At 38.9% G+C, this 17295-nt stretch overlaps 1 protein-coding gene across 10 annotated transcripts in view; it reads right to left on the reverse strand.

Moving 5' to 3' along the window:
- Window positions 1-17295, reverse strand: part of LOC136844920 (ras GTPase-activating protein nGAP-like) — an 850124-nt gene that overhangs the window by 20369 nt on the left and 812460 nt on the right. The window lies entirely within an intron of this gene.

Here is a 17295-nt window from a genome sequence, read left to right on the forward strand (position 1 = left end):
TATTCCAGTCACATTTTAGTGCAGCATGAATAACTCATACTGAGCAATCGAGTGTACCGTCTTACATACTCTGTGTACAACGCGCATAAAAACAGCGATGGTCACTAATACAATAAATATCTGGTCAAAAACGTACCACAGGAATAATTTCTCAAATAAAAAATAAAAAACGACATTAGCATCTGCTTCAGACGTCTTAAAGAGTTAAAAGACAAAAGTTGGTTCCTATACAATTAGATACTGGTGAGTCACGTCAAATATACCCCAGAATTAACCCCGACAATGACTTCAATGAGGAAATTGGTGGGGACAGCTTCACAGCTGCTTCTTTTAACCAGAAACGGGCGGGGGAGGCTGGTGGGCGTGGTGGGATTTAAAGCGAAGGGGGAAACTTACTACGCACACTCTGATCGCAATCATGAAGGATGGTGATGACGAGTTCACTTTAAGAATTATGACAGACACTGATAAAATAAATAAGATGAATACATATACAGACTCAAATCCATCTGCATGAACGTGACCGCGGGACACCGAAAACACGTTGGAGGAAAGTGGGCCTTGGACCTGAGTTTGATCTCCGTGGCTGTTTACTAATATTTTTATGGATGGAGTGATGCGAAATGTCAGACTGAGCAGTAGACTTATAAGTGGGAATGGAGTTGGGAATGGTTGATGTTTGCAGATGACAAGCGTGCCTATTAGGAACAGCGATGGAAAACTTCAAAAATTAGTGAGAGTCTGGGAGTGTACGCAAAAGGGGAAAGTTGAAAGCAAATGTGGCAAAAGAAATATGTTGATGGAGCAATGAATGTTACTTTGTATGAAGGAAGAAGGAAACAGTGGATCCTTCTACTGCATGAAAGGTTTATTGAGCCAGTATTTATATTTTTAGACGTTAATTGTGGATGTTAACTGTGAATGAAAGAAATTAGTAAATAAGTAAAAGCTAAATAACACGATGTGAAGATTCATATCTGAACATATACATATGAAAGGAACTGAGTGCAGTTACTCAAAGCACTCACTTGAAATAAATTCAACCGCATAATACATGTACACACAAACATATACTGTACACGCACCTACCACCACACTCCTTTCCCTTTTTATCCAGAGTCCATCTAGGGATGTCACTCCATATTCTTACGCAAGTCTAAACGCAAAAGGCGTTAACAAAAAAGCGACGGCTGAGGTAGTGGGCAAGGAGTGTAGGAGAGGAGGGGGGCGGCACCTTAGTAAAAAAAAAAAAAAAAAAAAAAAAGCCTCGCCTCTTCTCTACATCAAACTTGCCATCCATATACAGAGGGGGTGGGCGAGATCATGGGTACGGAGGATATAATTAAAAGTGTTTGACAGTGATGTGATAGAGATGTATTTTAAGAGTGAATGGCTTCCCATTCTGTTAATAATAAGAATCTTCTCACTGACATAAGACAAGGCAATTTCAAAGCTGGTTGACTTCGTGTCGTGTTTTATGATAATTAAATAACGACTCTTAGCTTGACGGGATTTATAATAAAATTTAAACAAAGAAAATAAAAAAAATAAAAAATAAAAAAACGGTAAAGAACAAAGAACACCAAAAACATGCGAGATATACTTGTGGAAAAAACTGTGTAGGCTGAGGCAGACAGGCAATGTCCAGGGGAGAGAGAGAGAGAGAGAGAGAGAGAGAGAGAGAGAGAGAGAGGGGGGGGTAATAAAGGACCCTTTTGTGACTTGTGTTGCAAGCCAGACCTGACCAGATTCTCTCTCTCTCTCTCTCTCTCTCTCTCTCTCTCTCTCTCTGTGCACGGCGACGTAGAACGTAGTACACAAGTTAAATTGTGGCATCTCCCAAGGCACCCGATATTAATATCCAGGAGACAAGAGCTTGCTTTTATATGCTCGCCCAAGCTTCCTATACTGACCTTTCTAGATAAGAAAAAATAACACAAACAAACTCCCCTACCGAGCACCAAAGGGATTTTCTTCGGTTCTCGATGATAATGTCATAACCTCTTTAAGAGGTGCTTACACACTCGACTGTTATCGATATTATCATTCGTATTAGTGCTCCTACCCGTATTCTGAATTATCACGATGGTAATAATGACTGTTGTTTTGGCGTCTGTTCATGTTTTTTTTCATTTAAGAGCGTCAACTGCGAAACTTCAATTTTAAGGAAATTCAGTTTAGCCAGTTCTCCTTCATCAAAAGAAACAAAGTGCAATGCCATGACGCAATTCAATTAGGAGACGAACTACTTCGACTCTCTCCTCCTCCTCCTCCTACAGGAGGTGGGCGGCGGTGTTCCTCTTCAAGGTCCCAACATGGATCCAGAGGGAAATCATCGCAAGGATCGGATCGTATTCCATTGCACGTCTAATGACCAACAGCCACTGGGTATGGGATATGCCCCAAGGCGAAGACGAGGTTGCGGAATACGCAGATTATTTTTACAGATGCAGCCTTGGGGGCTATCTTGTGACAGCAATTATGGACAATAAACAGAGCACATATTATATTGCTCGGCTCAAGATTAAGTTACTTGGTTTATTTAATATATAACGATTACCACAGCACTGGGACAGCACCTCAACACTGCATTTTGTAGTTTAACAGTTCGTATGAGTATTAAATTGATAATGACATTTACTTAAATTTTGAAATAAAATAATACACGAAAAGACGCTTAACAAAACATTTTAGTAACAAGACACAATCACAGATTAAAATTTCTTGGAACCACTAATTCTCTCTCTCTCTCTCTTGCAAATTTCAACGGGTAATTAATTACCATCATTATTACTTGACAAATGAAAAATCGATCTCCAACTCACTCCTCAACTTCGCCGAGTCTTACCCAATCGATAAAAACCGTTGAAAACCGGCCTGAGGCCTCTGACGTATGATGGAATCTGATTAATCACAATGAGGGTAAAAATAAAGAGGAAACCCCTCCCCTTCCCCATTTGTCAGCTGGTACGCAGCGAATTCGCCTCATTTTACATACAATGAATGCGCTTGCACACGCACACGTGTACACACACACACACACACACACATATATATATATGTTTACACACACACACATATAAACAGGCAATGAAACATCGATCAACCTTACAAATGAACAAAAATAGAGTAAGCAAACAAAAAAAAAAAACTACACACACAAAGCATTCTTTACTTTAAAAGGAAAAATTAAAAAACACGGTGATCTGAGCACCACTTTCTCTCCCCCACCAGCATCGGATTAAGTGGTTCCTTTTAAACCAAATGACGTTTAGGTGTTAATTTTACATCTTGATGGAATTCAATAGGCCAGGAGAGGACCCCTGGAGGGGGATTGTTCCGACAACATTAATTCCGGTCCCTGTGAAATCGTGTAGTAAATTGTCGATGCAGATTAAAGAGGGTGAGGGGAGGGTTATGGGAACAATTGGGGTGAGACAGGGATGCGGAAGGCTTGTAGAAATGAGGGACAAGACAAATGATGAGAGCGTCTTTTTTTTATTCTTTAAAAAATAATTTCGCTAAAAAAAACAATATTGAACGTATAGAATTCTATCATCTGTCACAAATCTCCTATTACCATAAAAAAAGCACCAAAAACTCACGACTGGCACATATAGGCTATACTTATTGCATAAGTCCCCAGAAATCAACCACTCTCTAACACACACTCAGTGTGTGTGTGTGTGTGTGTGTGTGTGTGTGTGTATATATATATATATATATATATATATATATATATATATATATATATATATATATATATATATATATATATATCAACAAACACACACAAACAAATATTACCATGACTATACTCCAATTTGTTTTGTCAAACACTCTCCATCCCTAACCCCCCTTCCACCACACCGTTACCCTCCTTTGGTGAGCTGAGCAATAAAGAATTTCATGCCTCATGATCGAATGAGCCCAGCTGATACAGATGCTTCGACTGGGGCGTCAACACCATGAAATTGGGTCCCCTCGACCATGGTCTAAGACCATGCCCTCGACTTTCCAAGCACATTTTCGGCGAAAAATGTTATGAGGCTGCTGCTGCGTGAAAGCGGCGAAGAAATAAATGGAGCAATTTAAGATCAGCAAAATTGCGAGACTAATATTAGCGAGAAGAAAGAAAGAAAGAAAGAGACCAATAATAGAGAGAGAAAGAGATGAACGAACACATTATATTATACTAAGAAAGGAAATCAAATAGGAAAATGCGAAATATTGAAAGGTAAACTGACTGCAAACATGCAGTGCATAAAAATAGAAACACCCAAAAGACATGTAATTGCGGAGTAATAAGAAAAATTGAACGGCAATTCCAACAACTGCTTAATATTAACCGTCCTTGCCGTTCCCTCACCCCGTATCCTTGAACAAAAGGAAGGGCTGTAAGACAACCTCCTTTAATAGGAATACCATCTGTCACTAGAGAATAGGACAGAAATAACTTCTCTTAACTAACTGCAAACGTTTTGGTCTGTTTGTATAGTACGAAAGTATCTTAAATTATGCGTGCAAGATAAACCCTTAAATGTAATTAAACTTACATCTTGTAGAATATCTTGTGCATATGTATGTGTATATAAACATACTTACATTATATATATATATATATATATATATATATATATATATATATATATATATATATATATATATATATATAATATAAGGATTCTTTCACGCAGAAGCTAGATGTTGACTTTCTAATAATAATAATAATAATAATAATAATAATAATAATAATAATAATAATAATAATAATAATAATAATAATCGTTAAATTCACGCACAGTACACTGTACAATCATGTAGTCTAAAACTTCTTCATCTTCTAAACTCAAAGTCTTAGCAATGACCGACAAAAAACGCAAGGTCAAAGTTGAAACGTAGGTTACACTCGACGGTTTCACGACTGAATTCCTGAGCATCAGAATCAAACAGCAGATAAGAATTGATCTTGCGACATCGGAAATGGGGGGAGCGAAGGAGACTTTTTGGTTGGGAGGGGCGGGGGACAGGTAATGGGAGGATAAAAGGAGATAATACAAGTAAAGGGGTAGGACCTAAGAAGTAGAAGAAGAATGATATTGCATATTTACAAAGGCCGTTTCTCCTTGTGGGGATATTTCGGGATGAGATGAGCGTTTGAAACGAGGAGGAAGAAATGGTGGGAGGGGAGGGGAGGGAGGGGAGTGAACGGGGGTTAAGGTTAAAGGATCAAAGGTCGACCTCCGGGAATGATAAAACCTGTGAAACCAGTCTTTAAATGTGCTCTCAACTTATATGGCAGAAAGAATTTCCTAAAGCATGCATCGTCATTGCTTAGACATTTCTTATCTTTAATCCTTATCAAGATAGCATAATATACGCTTCGACTTACAATACACTTTCATAACCGTCACAAATCACTATCCAATGTAAAAAGTAGTTACACTGAAATACTGAGACATCTGAAATAGCCTCTAGTCAAGCTGGTGTTGTCTTCGTGTCTATTAACATAAAACTGGCAAAAAAATCATTATACGCAATTAATGACACATTTACATGAAACAGTGAGACCAATTCGTGTCAAGGGGTCACAGCAAAAATATACAATGCCTTACCATAGGTAAAAAAAAGAAGTGACATTACTCGAAAGTTTACCACCCCATACGGGCGCAAGGGGTCATACGCTCTTGGGGTTGGAACGTAATTGTACTTTCGAGGAAGAAAGAATAGCGGCCAGAGACAATGATGGATAAAGCAAACGTCACTCTACTGTATACCTTAATATGAAACTGCTTTGGAAATTGTGCTTAAAAGCTCCCATCTTTCGAGAGGGAAATCTTTCGATTCCTATGCAGTCAAGCACCATCTTTTTTTTATATAATCACGACAGTCTGTCTCTCTCTCTCTCTCTCTCTCTCTCTCTCTCTCTCTCTCTCTCTCTCTCTCTCTATATATATATATATATATATATATATATATATATATATATATATATATATTTATATATACATATATATATATCCATATATATCTATATTTCTATATGCATATATATATATATATATATATATATATATATATATATATATATATATATATATAACACTACCCGTCCAACGGTTTTTACATTTCATAACAAAAAATTAATTAATAGATCATCTTACGCAAGTCACCGTCCCTGAAATGAAAGAGGGGCGTGCAGCCCACGGAGGAGTAAAGGGAGGTGTTTCATACCCCGTCGTATCAATCAACTGGTTACCCGCGAGTCCCGGCGTCTTGCCAGTACCTACACAGGACACCAGACCCACCAGGGCGGTGCCTTTGACTTCATTAAATTGAATATGTATACATAATTAAGAATACACCCCTGGCTCAACCAGAGGCGGTACGGAGAACGAAAGTAGGCATTAGAAAGGGAAAAATTAAAGGCAGCAAACTAATAAATTTCGACATAGGGCCTTGGTGGTCACTGATATAAATGAACACAGGAGTGCATAAACAATGCAATACGTTCACTGCGGTTTGTTTTCTTCAACAACAGAGTTCAAGGCTTGGGCAATATTAGCGATGATTGCGCACCGACACTGTAATTATGCATGGAGCTCAGTAATTAGGCAATTCTGCTCCAATTACAAACGTCAAAATGAACACATTGCGTGAACAGGAGAAGATTTCCATACGCTGCCCTTCCTTATATATATATATATATATATATATATATATATATATATATATATATATATATATATATATATATATATATATATATATATATATATATATATATATATATATATAAACTTTTATCATACACAATTGTTCTGTGCATTAGTGGAATTACTAAGAGGACCTCATTGGAGTATTTTAAGGATACTTGATAATGTGGACTGTTCGTCCAAGAAAGCTTGTAACTTTTTCTGAATAAATACTCCATTACATACCATCCAGTTTGAATGAGGTCCTTTTAGTAATATATATATATATATATATATATATATATATATATATATATATATATATATATATATATATATATATATACATATACATATACATATACATATACATATATATATATATATATATATATATATATATATATATATATATATATATATATATTAATGACGAAGCGACTTAGTAGACAGGTCTTAAATTTACTAGCCTAACCTAATGGATAACTTTAAAAGTAAAACCGTTGTAAAAAAAAAAAAAAAAAAAAAGAGCGTTTTAGAGTATACTCCTTAATAATAGGTCTTCCTTTCCCTCATTAGGCTGGGCCTAATAACAAACCCTGACGGGGCGGATATGCTAATGACATGAAGCAGTTCCATAGGGCGCGAGGAGGGTGTTGGGTGGGAGAGGGGAGGGGGAGGGGGAGGGGAGGGGAGGTAACACATGGAAGAAGCTTCCTCTTCAAATATTTAGAAAATAAATAAGTTTTAAGAGTCATCGCTCTTGGTACACATCGATCATTTGTTCTGGCCTACTTGCACAAAGAACCTCAAGTCTTCTTTTCAAACAGAGGTTTGCCTAAGAATATCAGAAAGGTAATTAACAGAAAGATCTGATGATGATGATGATCTCTGATATGATGAGAGAGAGAGAGAGAGAGAGAGAGAGAGAGAGAGAGAGAGAGAGAGAGAGAGAAAAAAAAAAAAAAAAACAAGACCAAAAGGCCTTTCCGCGAAGACGGTAAAAGCAGGGACATATGATATCCTTGGGAAATCCTAGAGATTTCACAGCAAACATGGGCGTGAAGACGGAATTCATGAAGTGTGGGCGTGGTAATGAGGGTGGTGATAACCGGATGCCATCACGGGCGTGTGGGAGGGAGCATGGAAAAAAAATGAACAATTTTTTCAATCGAATCAACAGATTTGAAATGATGTTCATGGTAACGTGTACCGGTCATATATCAGATTACCACCGTCATCATTAATCAGACTATTATTATTATTATTATTATTATTATTATTATCGTGAAGCCATCAACAACCAAATCAGAATATTCTTTGTATTCGAGTACCAAAGGCACATAAAATTCCGATTATCATCATTATTATAATTAGAATTGTCATCTCGTGGATTAAAATTCCACTTTAACAAAGAAATTCATCAAAGTTCTTGGTGCAGATATTTACCGTTAATTGAAAAACAAGAGGAAATAAAGACTCCACTCTTAAAAACCTATAATGGACACCACACACCCTCGTCAAAACAGGGGTGTAATTGCAAGTCGCTCCGCCAGAAACACACGTTTTTGTTCTGCCGCTTGATGAAAGGAGACAGAATAAAAACACTCTAGAGGTGCAGACGTGTTCGTGACAAATTCCGTTCCATTATCACGAAATCGCTCGGTCAGGTTTATGGGATTAAAATCCGCGCGAGCGACCTCCGTCCTTCTCAGACAATATCTTAAGACACAAAATCCAGTTGCTTTCGAGCGCTCCGTTCTGCTTCAAGGTCTCAACTTCAATGCCTTGTGAGGTCGATTTCCATCAACGATGCTTAATTACGTTATAATGACGATGGAATGAACTCTTTGCTAATGCCTCCCCCGCCCATTCTACACCCACCACCCTTTCAACGGTTTTCCTCCTTTCTGGAGTGGGGGAGGGGAGCCGTGTCCTCCATGTTAACACATTTATCTAGAAGCTTGTTTTGTTTCAAAATCAAGGCTTGAAGGTCGCGACGAGGTGAACAGTAAACGAAACTCATTTTTTTTTTTTTTTGTCGTCTTAGCTCTTTTGTCTCCTGTCAGCATTAGCATAAAAATCCAATATGTAATCCGGACTGACAAAACAGTCTCGGTCCTTCCTCGATCCGATACATACACCCAACACAGAAAAGTTGCATGCGCGTGTTTCAACGAGAGTATCCGATTCAGTGCGAAAACAAAAGGGGCTCGGTTAGTAATCCAATACAACGAGATCGGAGCTGGGCGAGTCAATTAAACCTGAATGCAGGGAAGGCAAAGCGGAACCAAGCGAGGTCTGATAACAACAAAAGGAAGAAATTCACGAATTTCAAACAAATACGAGAATTGAAATGCTGAATTTTCATCGCAGCGGTAACATGAAATTATATGGAAAAGGGGGAATGTTGAAAACACAAAAGCACTTCAAACCGATAAAAAAATAATTGGGCATATGGGATATAATGTTTAATAAATTAAATAAATAAACAGGACCGGGCATAAAGTGGAACATGTATCCGTTCTCTCCCATGGAAGGAAAAAAAAAAATTTTAGGAGGAAAAACAGGCAGCCGGGCAGGATGATGTACTTGACGCTGATACGAACACTCTCAAACTCATATTTCGGGGAATTCTGACACTTTTGGTAACTCACAAACAAGAGAGGTTGAGCAAGAATATGACAGATTACACATGAAAAATAGGAAAATGTGATGAAGAAACTTCCTAACCTTCAGAGAGTAACTTCAAAATAGAAAGGGTGACACACAGAAAATAAAAGATATCAGTCACCCGCAGTTACACTTCAGCTTCTCAATAAAGAATGACTCCATGTGTAGTTTTAAAAAATAATTTCAAACGCCTACGCTGACTCTTCCTCCTCCCCCTCCAGTAAAAAAAAAAAAAACACAGCAGTCAGTATTTGCATAAATATTGACACACAACAAACTCCTATCCAGCCAAAGTTAAATACAGTACGTTACCACACTCCCACTCCGTTGTTTCAGTGGTCACACATTCACCTGCAAGAGAAAGAGAGAAAAAAGCTTATTAAAATCTTCGTTGCTTCACTAATGAGTGTAAAGACTGGCCTTAAAAATAACGACGAGGCGAACACCAAGTGTAAAAAGAGATATCTTGATGTGCTTGCTGAAACAACAGGCACCGATTCGGCCAGGTATTATGACCCGGCCTACGTGCACCCAAGTTTTATACGGCAGACTCTTTCTCTCAAGTTATGCACATGCATGTCTTTATCGAAGACTGCGCGTTCAAAAATGAAATATGTGGGTTATGTATAGGAAAATCTCTCTCTCTCTCTCTCTCTCTCTCTCTCATTAAGCATTGGATGTTCTTCTTAGCAAACAGTATACTTCAAATAAAGAACGAATTTGAAGGCTATTCATATAAAATTACAATTTACCGGCTTAGCACACAAAACTAGAGCACCACAAAATAAAACAGAGGAAAGAAAAAAAAAGGTAAAGAAAAGAAGAAAATCACACCCATGGCGCAGCGACCGAGCTGCAGTATTCCTTGCATGGCAGCATATCATTACAGGCCAGCTTTAATCTCTTTCTCTTTCTTTCTCTCTCCCTCCCTCCTGCAATGAGTGATCGTTTCAGTCTTGTGCAAAACCAGCTAAAATGGCAGTAAGAAAAATATGTGTATATAGAAAAAAACAAAACACTCCCTCGAGGTGACGCTTCTAGAGCAAGCCGGGACGACACGACCCGTTACCATGGCGACCATACTGCAACAAAACGCTTATACACGCTGAAACTAACCGGACGACCACCTGCCTTCGTATCGATGCTATCAAAACAATAGGAGGTTCTGCATGAATTATCAACAGAAACCTTCACCGCTGGAAGAAATTACTACTCATTATAATTATAATAATATACATTAAACGCTCCTAAGAATAACACCGAATAAAAATTTATAAATTCATCTATATATGTGTCTGAGTACATGGTGTATGTACGGTTGTACGTCATGCATACTATCCTTCCAAAATATAAAAAAAGCCAGTTTGTTATGAAATCCTTGCCCGAATCTCTTAGTCTCTTTAGTACAGGTGTACCTGAAAGCCAAGTTCTTAAGAAAAAGGGAAATCAACCACACACAAAAAGAATCTTCCAATTTGAGCACTCTTCTGCAGGAAGTGACGCAAAAGTACGTAAAAAAAGAATAAACTCAACTATTGGTCACGTTTCTTTTTAACAACATAGAATTGCATTAGTGTGAATTTATAATTAATGAAAGAAAAAATCACCGTTACTTGCACTGAAATTCCTAGCAAAAAAAAAAAGTTTAAGCCTACACATATACCTGTAAGTGCAGGAGTACTGAATCGGCTAATGTTCTGAAGTTTCCAGCATAAACGGTTCATCCTTGTTTGAATATATATATATATATATATATATATATATATATATATATATATATATATATATATATATATATATATGTGTGTGTGTGTGTGTGTGTGTATGTGTATATATATATATATATATATATATATATATATATATATATATATATATATATATATATATATATATATATATATATATATATAAACTCCCACCTACCATTCAACCCAGATAGCCTAATTAACTCTCAACATTCGCTTAACACTCAGGTACATATTACAATAAAACTAATAGTTAAGCCACCAAAAGCATTGTTGATTTTTAGGGAACGCGTATCCATTTCTTGCCCTTGTCGTCCAGTTCGGGGATCGAACGTTGGTCATCATTAGGTTGTGAAACGACACTTCACAACTGGTGCCACGATGCCAGAGAGAGAGAGAGAGAGAGAGAGAGAGAGAGAGAGAGAGAGAGAGAGAGAGCGAGCGCAACATTTCATGGGAATTCTATTTGGATGGAACCTCCCAACCACACCTTTTAACCTAAAGCTAAACAAAACGGTCCCTTTTCAACAATATTTGGGGAATTCTACCCGACACCTCCTTTTACGGCCCATTCCAGATGCCACCAAACGCGACACGAGATGCCAAATGAAACGCCTCGATTGTGTCACGGGTCACGTCAGGTCAAGGGTCACACCTAACGACCTGGAGGACTCGAGTTCAAATACGTCACGAAATCCGGAATCCGCTAAAAATAAGCCAGCTATGTCAACAAAGCTCTCTGATAACTTTTCAGTTGTCCGTAAACCAATTACGTCATCATTACAACAAAGCCTTCTACCAAGAGCACATAAAGACGAATGTCAAAAATTAGCTTCAACTTTCAATATATTCGCCACAAAGGACATTCTTTTATATTTACTCCACACGGGGGGTCATACTTCATATACCTCGAATCTTTGCATTATAATTCAGTACGTCGACTACAGTCGCACATTAGTTTATCGATTGGCTTTGATGTGTAACAGTTCTATTAAACGATGAACATCATATACTAACTACTGACGTTACAATTTCCTCTTGCATACTGACTTATCGGAGAGAGAGAGAGAGAGAGAGAGAGAGAGAGAGAGAGAGAGAGAGAGAGAGAGAGAGAGAGAGAGATCAAAGTCTTGCAGCCAAGCGAAATGGCTCCAAGAGGCCGCTGAAGATGAATTTCCAAAAAGGAGAGAAAAATCATAAAACAGGGAGATTATAAAAGAGTGTAGGCCTAAGACGAGCCAGTCTGCTTAATTACGACAAAACCCACCAGCAGTTAGGGTTCCGGACTGGCTCCGATAGTAGCGACGGTTGCCGATAACAAACCATCTTGCCATTTACATATTGATTTATGACGTCATCAATGGGTTATTGGTACCGGGCTATTGGAGATTAAAAGAGGAACCTTAGGCAAATTATTTTAAGAGGAACCTTAGGCAATTATTATAAGAGGAATCTTAGGCAAATTATTATAAGAGGAACCTCAGGCAAATTATTTTAAGAGGAACCTTAGGCAAATTATTACAAGAGAAATCTTAGGCAAATTATTACAAGAGGAACCTTAGGCAAATTATAATGAGGAACCTTAGGCAAATTATTATAAGAGGAACCTTAGGCAAATTTGAGTAAGCGTTGCAAGTTCTCAGACCTTTCGTATTCGTTCCGAATAAAATTTTATTTAATGTTCTTTTTTCAACTAAAATTACTATAATCTTACACTGGCCCAAATAATATGCACTCGCGCGCACGCAAGCCCGCAGGCATACACACAAATATAAATGTATGTATATACATATATATGTATGTATATATGTATACACATATATAATATATAACACATGGAATATACAGTATACATGCATGTATACGAGTATATAAAACACCAGCAGTCCAGACAAACTCCATCAAAATTCCGCCAAGCGAATTAAAAGCACTAAAGCCATTTTTACGAGGAACCAGAAGTATATAAATTACCGTAGATATAAAAGTGAACACGGGTTGAATCTTAGGACAAAGGAGGCACTGTTTTGACCTTGGCTGGCAACGGACTCAGAAGGGCGAACGACGTGAGTACCACATCGCCTTAATGACCCTTACGAGACCGTGGGCGCCTCGCGAGGACGCATTCTCGCCTCCAATCAAGGGGATTTTCGCCTTAACGTACAACGCGCACAAGGCGAGAGGGAGGAACTTCACAGAGTGGGACGACGGCGGAGGTGAAGGAAAGAAGGGCCTCTGGATAACGTCGGCGTAGTGCTTTTACGTTAACCACGATCACGAACAAACCTATGCAAGGGAACCAATTCAGCACAAGCATTAAACATGTTGGCGCAACAATGTTCGAGCTTGCTTGTAAAATGGCACTACGTAAACAAGCATTTAAAAAAAAATAACCTGACAAGAAAGTTCATCTCCGAACCTTCGAGTAAACAGACTTGCCACTATCAATACTGTCCTCATTTTCTTCCCTGCCTTTGACTTACAAGAGAGAGAGAGAGAGAGAGAGAGAGAGCTGGCTATGGGCGTGTTCACAACTGACAAAGATGAAGGATAACTACATATAAATAGATATCCTCGGAACCAAAAGGCGTGATATCCTACTTTGGGTGACAGTGCAGATTTCCTTAACTACCATCCAACGGCACGGCTCTCCACCACGTATGGGCAACGAGGAGAGACGGACTCAATATTGTAGACGACCCTGAATGTATTGTAGAAAGTGATGTTGGGTTGCCGTCAGTAAAAGAAAGACTGGTTGATTTGTGGATATCAAAACTGCCGTCACAATAAAAGAGACACAACCATAAAATACCTTCAAGGAACTTGCTTTTGCGATTACTGTGGAAAAGGTAATCACTCAACAGTTCTGACAAAGAAAGGCCAAATGACTGCCAATGGCTTCACATAATAACTCAAGAGAACAAAACGTAAATTACTGTACACAATTATAATTTACATTGCTTTTATACAGTCATACATAATACTCCAGGAAACATCATCATCATTATTTTTATTACCAGCAACACTAGTTCCTTTTCCTAGAAGTCAACTTGAAATCCATTTAATGCAAGCTCCAACTGATCACAATTGGTTAAATTCACTTGTCCCTCATTTCTGCCTTCCTCCAATAGAAACCGATTAACTGGGGTACTTCACCCAATTGCCTTAGTAAGCAGCAATCATGCAATGCATGAGAACGTGCAACGGTTGCTCGACTAAACAACCATCAACGCGATTTGCATGGAAATAGACCGACCCATAAAAGAGGAATGCATATATTGAGGAATAACTGACAGGGTTTGAGACTTCCCCCCCACCTTCTCTCTCTCTCTCTCTCTCTTCTCTCTCTCTCTCTCTCTCTCTCTCTCTCTCTCTCTCCACATATGAAACTAATTCGACAGTCATGACGAGTGGGTTTTCATCTCAGCATAATATAATGTGTGTGTGTGTGTGAGAGAGAGAGAGAGAGAGAGAGAGAGAGAGAGAGAGAGAGAGAGAGAGAGAGAGAGAGAGAGAGTCATTCGCGTTTCTCATCTCATTAAGATGGGTAAAGTGTGCTGAGACGTGAGAGATTCGTATCAATATGACTGGCATTGCGTCCCAAGACAGAGAGAGAGAGAGAGAGAGAGAGAGAGAGAGAGAGAGAGAGAGAGAGAGAGAGAGAGAGGAGAGAGAGAGAGAGAGAATACGACGCAGCTGCAATGCAGCGTTGTTAATTGCATTTAATGGATTTAAAGTTGACTTCTCGGAAAAGGAACTGAACTTACAATGTATGCGTTTTCAAGCACATTCGCAAAGTAACCATACCGTATATATATACGTGTGTGTGTATAAAGCATACTTCTTCATGGACATGTATACACAAAACCTAACAGCACCAGGACACATTAGAACACAAAGGTTGGTACGTGTTAGCGTGTAGCCCTATATGTAGCCTGTGGTCATCATCTAATCTCCTCTATTGCCCTCGACAAGTTTTTCACCAACAAATATTCGGACTCTCCTGAGGACCTCTCGCCCAAAGATTTACCAAAGCGGTTCGGAAGTGTGAGAGAGAGCGTGTCGTGTGGCAGAAATGCCGAAGCCTTCGTAACAAACCGCAAACTGGCTATTGCTAGCACTGTGGTTTGGCTGTCGAACGAGAGAGAGAGAGAGAGAGAGAGAGAGAGAGAGAGAGAGAGAGAGAGAGAGAGAGAGAGAGAGAGAGAGAGCTAAAGTGATTCAATTTTGTTTTCAAAAAGACAAGTCCTGACATATCAAGATGAAATGTGCTTTTCCCTGTCATGACAAAAATCATCAGTAGACACCCATGGTTTCATTTGGAATTAAGCAAGAATCTTCCGGCAATGCAAATGACCAACTCAAAACCTATTTGGCGTCGTTACAAAGTGCTCTGTCACATTCATAATGTTCACTTCCTATGTCATCACCATGTAACGTCTGCACGGAGACCCTTTCTCTTTTCATTTTCGTTTATAAATATTCATGCGTACGCTGTACAAGTAGGGACAGAAGTTTCTCTCATCTGACCTAAATTTCTCGAAAGATTTATGCTATTACAGAATGGCAACACAAAACTTGTGGTCATCAGCAAACACTCGAAACCATTCATAAGAAAATACCCATTAAAATTGTCACAAAACATGAAATGAATTTGGCTAGTAGTTCCCGTACCCAATGCGCTTTTCGGACATACACAAACCCTAAACCCCCTTCAGCATCACCCACCACACCCAACCCCTTCTGTGCCCCTCTGTAAAGCCAACCCATCCATTCCGCCACCCCTCTTGGCCCTCTGTACATGCCAATAATAAACGTGGGATCCTACAGCTTTCATGGGACGACCCATCACATTAGCATATTTAGGTGGAAAAGGATGTATCATTTCCTCTTCCATCTCACGGAACGTGAGACCTAGCCACAGCTACAGAAACGAGAAGACAGGGGAAATGGAGATGGGTGGGGTGGGGGGTAGGGAGGAGAAGGTAGGGTGATGTGATAAGGAAGTGGGGAAGGACTAGAAGGTGTGTAATACGGCTGGACAAGTTGGAAGGGTATGAGGCAACAGGCCCCATACATCTCACTGCAGTGTATGGCTCTATTCATAAGGACAACCCCCTGGACTGAAGGAATGCCCACAATTCTTAGGAATGGAATGCTAGGAAGGGCTATGCAAAGAGGGAGAAATGGAGGAGAGGGGGCAGGGTTTAACATTTTCAAAAGGGTGAAATTAAAAAGTTGGGCAATCAAAATACCACTAGGGGTACTTGGCCATGATGTGGTGAATAGCGAAGGGGTTCAGTGCAAGTCATGCCGAGTGAAAAGTCGACTGAAGAGCTTAAGACTGGCCGTACTAAGCTTTGCATTTAACGTTGACATTTAAGGTAACTTGAGTAAAGTGACTTGAAAACCTTTCAATATGTCATTTACATTCACTTGCAAAAGACAAGTTACAACAAAGTAACAAGAACCACTTATCTAAATGTTAGTTTATGCCGAGTCATACACGTTTTTTGTTTTGAAACAATGAACACTCTCCAAAAGAAAGTCCCTCTTTTTCTAACTCAGGCTATGAACAATACCAACTGATACCTGTTCAGTGTCGTAAAGGAAATTTTAATCCCACACTGGATGCAGCACTTTAGTTGTAATGAAAATCTATATAATTTCCAAAAGACAAAAACTATTACGTACAAATTTTACAAGCAAATATTTAACTCCCTCAAGCTCCAGGTGGCACTGCTCTCCAAGCAACAAATGAAACCCATTTTAAATGTGAAATCCACAAAAAAACAAACAGTCCATTTAGAGCCCTTGGTCATTCAAGTGAGGACTAAATTCGAATGACAAACCACAAAAAAAAGGAAAACGCAAAAAAATCTCATGGCACGAAAGCAGGGCCACCTGCTGTGCTGCTGACAACAATCAACCTCGTTTAGGGTTGTGAAATTGCAATGGTGTAGAAACATCACTTGTTAGTGTATGTGCACCAGGAAAAATCCTGATACTACAATACGTAAGAACAAACACCCAACGAAAATCAGCACTCCCTATAAGAACGTAAGTAAATCTCTTATTCCCAGTCACAGTCATAAACCAAATGAGCGACGAGAGCAATAACTGCAAGTCAAAACAAGGTCCCAAATCGACACTTCCTGGTGGGCACAGGCTAATCGCATGCT

This window comes from Macrobrachium rosenbergii, chromosome 13 (assembly GCF_040412425.1).
Source record: "Macrobrachium rosenbergii isolate ZJJX-2024 chromosome 13, ASM4041242v1, whole genome shotgun sequence".
In the NCBI taxonomy this organism is placed as follows: domain Eukaryota; kingdom Metazoa; phylum Arthropoda; class Malacostraca; order Decapoda; family Palaemonidae; genus Macrobrachium; species Macrobrachium rosenbergii.